The sequence below is a fragment of the Rutidosis leptorrhynchoides genome, chromosome 3 (assembly GCF_046630445.1).
Source record: "Rutidosis leptorrhynchoides isolate AG116_Rl617_1_P2 chromosome 3, CSIRO_AGI_Rlap_v1, whole genome shotgun sequence".
NCBI lineage: Eukaryota > Viridiplantae > Streptophyta > Magnoliopsida > Asterales > Asteraceae > Rutidosis > Rutidosis leptorrhynchoides.
Window position 1 is genome coordinate 279,060,290 of NC_092335.1, and position 5,495 is coordinate 279,065,784.

The following is a 5,495-nucleotide window of genomic DNA, read 5'->3' on the forward strand; positions in this document are numbered from 1 at the left end:
AAATGCACAGCGGAAGATTTCTTTAACACCTGAGAATAAACATGCTTTAAAGTGTCAACCAAAAGGTTGGTGAGTTCATTAGTTTATCATAATCATTTATTTCCATCATTTTAATAGACCACAAGAATTTCATTTCCAGTTCTCATAAATATACGTCCCATGCGTAGAGACAAAAATAATCATTCATATGGTGAACACCTGGTAACCGACATTAACTAGATACATATAAGAATATCCCCTATCATTCCGGGATCCTCCTTCGGACATGATATAAATTTCGAAGTACTAAAGCATCTGGTACTTTGGATGGGGTTTGTTAGGCCCAATAGATCTATCTTTAGGATTCACGTTAATTAGGGTGTCTGTTCCCTAATTCTTAGATTACCAGACTTTAATAAAAAGGGGCATATTCGATTTCGATAATTCAACCATAGAATGTAGTTTCAATTACTTGTGTTTATTTCGTCAAACATTTATAAAAGCGCATGTATTCTCAGTCTCAAAAATATAAAAGGGTAAAAAGGCAAATGAAACTCACCATACTGTATTTCGTAGTAAAAATACATATAACGTCATTGAACAAGTGCAAGGTTGGCCTCGGATTCACGAACCTAAATTAATTATATATATTTATGTGTTGGTCAATATTTGTCTAACAAATTAGGTCAAGTCATAGTGTACCACAATCCTAATGCTCGAGACTAATATGCAAAAGTCAACAAAAGTAAATTTGACTCAAAATAATTTCCAAAAATCTATACATGATTAATATATAGTTTAAATATCGTCATTTTATATTTTTAAATATTTTTAAAAGATTTATTAGAGTAAATAATATAATTTATTTATTAATAAATAAAATTTTATATTAAATTTATATAATAAAATATACTTTTATATATATTAAGTAATAAAATTTATAGGGTTCATTTAATATTATAAAGATAATATGATAGGTATTATTAAAGTAAGTTATTACACGTAGTAAAATATGTTTGTATCACATATTTATTTGATAAAATAATATCTATAATGATAGTAAGTAAAAGTTGTATTATTTTGTAATAATAATAATTATTATAAAATTAACAATATTTATAATTACTAAGATGACATTATGATAAAACGATAATTCTAATTATGATAACTTTAATATTTACGATAATTTTTAATATTATCTTTAAAATAATAATTCTATTTAAAATAATAATAATAATGATATTTTATAGTAACAATGACATGTCTATTAAAATGATAATTTTTGTTAAAATGATAGTTTTAATACTAACGATACTTTTAATAATAATAATAATGATAAAAATAATAAGAACGATAATTTTATCTAAATCAATATCTTATAATATTTAATTTCATCATGATACTCTTACCCATTATTTCCTAATCGTTTCGTTTAATAGCTTTTAATCGTCTTTTATATCGTGTTCATAATAATGATAATAATAGTAATCAAAATAATTAGGTGTTACAAATATTTCTTTTAATTACACTAATATTAATAATGATAGTTACTATAACATTATTAACGATAATACTATTAATTATCTTAATGATAATATAGTAATAATAATAATAACAATAACAATAACCATTTTTAAATAATGATATATATATTAATAATGATAATAATAATAATAATACCAATAATAATAATAATAATTGGATAATAATAATAATACTATTTATAACTTTAACGATAATAACGATAGTAATAATAAAAAAAATAACAATTTTTAATGATAAATCCCTTTTATTGATAAAGATAATAATAATGATAATAATAAGATAAAACTAGAACGACGATAAAAACGACGATAATAATAATAATCATTTTTAATAAAAATATCGAAAATTCAATTGATTATAACTTCTAATCCGTTCATCGAAACCATTCGATATCTAAAGAAAAAGTTCTTAATTTTTCGCTAGCTTTCCAAGGACATGCATATCTTATACCTTATCTCAACCGCAAGTGTAACTAATTCAAGATTCAACCTAATCTGTCTAAGGGCAATATCAAAAGTACAAGCATGCATAATCCTAAATACTCGAGCACTAGTCAGGGATACACTATTAGTATGTAAAAGTTAAATATGAGTACTCACGTATCAATATTGAGATTCAATATTGCAGGAAAGGTACGTAGACGCAACGGAAATGATAAACACTATATTGACCTCACGAGCATACCCATGAACCATACTCAATCACCTCCATAGCTATAACCCATAATTTCCTTAATCATATCCCACTCGAAAAACAATTTCGAAATCACTAGGACAGCACTCCGTAGTAATATTTTATGTATACTAATAATATCTTTAAATAATACGGAGTAAATATATATATGTATATCGATTGAGAGAGTTTAGAGAAAAATATTTTCAAGTTTCTATGAAATAATGAAACCTATTGAATTCTATTTATAATAGATTTTTGAATTATTAAAGTGAATTATTAAAGTATGAATTATTAAAGTGAATTATTAAAGTGAATTATTAAAGTATGAATTATTAAAGTGAATTATTAAAGTATGAATTATTAAAGTATGAATTATTAAAGTGAATTATTAAAGTTAAAGTAAAGTAAAAATAAAGTAAAGGTAAAGTTTAAGTATAGTAAAAGTATAAAACTATGTACGTATAATACGCGTATAAATATATATAATATTAATTTAAATCGTTATATATATTTAATAAAATAAAATATAAATATCGTTATCTTTATCATACTAGTTAAGTAATGAGTTGTCAAAAGTGGTTCTAGATATTTATAAAAGTTATATACGTTTTAATAATAAAGTTCTTTTTAAACTAAAAACGTTTTTTGTACGTTTGAAACTAAATAGATCAATCGAGTCTTTATGAAATTCAATCTTCCACTATCCTTTGTCTAGTTCTCAATGATTGACAATTTGTTCTTATTTATAAATCACTTTACCATTTTTCGAATATTGTTAAAATGGAAAGATTTCTCAAATCAACGTGGGCCTTTCAACAGAGACTTGTAATCATAATTCAATATATCTGATAATTCAATCATTTGATCTTATCTTCTAATTCCATTGATAAACATTTTGAAACAGATACAATCATATAAAGTATTTAATCTAATATTTTATTTACGTTTCAAGTTATAATATATATACCCATATACATATATAATCATATTCGTTTAATGGTTCGTGAATCGTTGGAACTTGGTCGAGGTTGAATGAATGTATGAACATAGTTTAAAATTCTTGAAATTTAACTTAACAAATATTGCTTATTGTGTCGGAAACATATAAAGATTAAAGTTTAAATTTGGTTGGAAATTTCCGGGCTATCACAGTACCTACCCGTTAAAGAAATTTTCTCCCGAAATTTGAGTGGAAAGGTCGTGAATGATAATAAATATGTTTTCATGATGCATACGGGCTGAAAATTTTTATCATCAGCGAATAATTTGGATAAACAATCCATTTATATGAAGAGTACGAATGAAGCTAACATAGAAGAGTGAAATGAGTAAGTGTAGATTCATCTTATCATTTGACGTAGATATGATTGATTCCCTGATTTCAAGGGATTTGAAGAAAATCTTCTTAATAAGATTTGACTCTCCGGTAATCAAGGGAATTAGGATCCGCTTTAAATGCGATCGTCCATTTTAATTGTTCTATCAGAGATTTTCTTATAAATTCGCCTCCTTCGTTTCCTTACAACTCACACCTTCCGTTGATGCATTTTATGCAAGTCCCTAGACATCTACCCACGTCCATTACAGGTACAACAGTTTACAGGCCACCATGATTGCTCGTTATTATCCTATCCGTGTGTGTATGTGGTTACAAGAACTGCAGGAACGAGATTTAGATGTTTGACTATATTAGACTTAGTCAGACGTACGAGTGAAGCCTCACTAGTATGACTGAGAGGCTCATACGCACGGTTGATGCTGAGCTAAGTCACAATTACAACCTAAATGAGAAGAAACGAGTGAGTGATCACCCGTACGGCTGATGAAGCCAACTCGTACGTGTGATGAATGAATCGTATGTATGAGTCAACAGCAGGGGTATATAAAGTCTTATGTTCTTCATTTTAGGTTAAGCCTCTCATTTGTTACACACACTCAGATCTAGTGAGCTCATCCGATTCTCTCTCAGTCCAAATCACCCAGGTGGTGAATAATAGCTCTAGGTGTTGATCTAATCACACTTGATTTAGTTGTGGTTTGACTAAATTAATCAAAAAAAAAAAAAAAAAAAAAACTTAACCTATTCACTAGAGGGTTTGATTCACTTATTCCGCCATTGTGTGAGTTAAATCTGTTAATTTCTAAGTTCCTAGTCATGTTTCATCACCTTCTATTCTTTCCCCCTCAACTCATATTTTAAAGTATTCATCAATATGCTCCATCCAGTTCTGATTCTCGATATACTTCTAACTTTCATATCGGTCATTCTTCTTTTTTATCTACCACCGGAAGAATCTATTTACTTCTACTATACTCTTGGGTTTATAGTGTTTCTAGTTCTCCCGTGTCTTTATATTGCTATATGCATCGATATATATGGTTTATAATTTCTGGTTTATCGTTGGGCTTTATATGTTCCCTTATATTTCAAAGTCTCTGCTTATGTCTTCTATAATCATTATCATTCACAGTTAATGCTCTCTTTTATTTGCTTCAATTTATACCTCAATTTCTATTTCGGAGTTTTGTCCTTTCGTTTCTTCTTCTTGCGATTAAGCGCCGCTTGTAATGGTCCAGAATTCACAGATATGAATTTCGAAATGAACATTGTTAATGTTCTAGGAAGGAAATTGTGATGGCACGATCTTGACTTGTCAAATTACTAGAATACCTTGGAAAAGGCCGAATCATCAAGAAATATTTTCTTGATATTTTAGAGGTTAAATAGAATACAAGAGTTGTATAACATGGCACATGATGATATTATGATCAGTGAATCATCACGTTCCATTTAGAAACTCAGCATGACTTACTGTAATATAATCACGTTGATCAAGTGTCATTATATTATACTAATTCATGCTTCAGTTCCCAACACTACTTCAAAATATTCCTATTTTAAACTTGAATGTTTCAGAATTTAGAAACTAAAATAGTTTCTTTTATGATGTAATACAGATAGCGCGAAGAGGTAAATGATTTCAAATAAGAAAAATTAAGAAAATATCTTCAGAAATATGGAGGATATTTATAATGAAAGATATGATGATATTTTAGAATTTCTAATATCAGAGGATGATGAAGAATATTGTCCGCAGGGGTTTAGAGTCAGGAGCAAGGTATTCGTTAATGACTTCAGCAGGTACTGAATCATTTGGATCCTTTGAAGTCAGGTTCAGTCTTTGTAATTTGTCCACAGCCTCCTTCCTACTTTGCTCAATTCGTTTTCCAGTTCCAAAACTTCTCTTTTTCTGCGCTTTGCCAGCACACTTCATTATTATCATCCAGCTTTTACC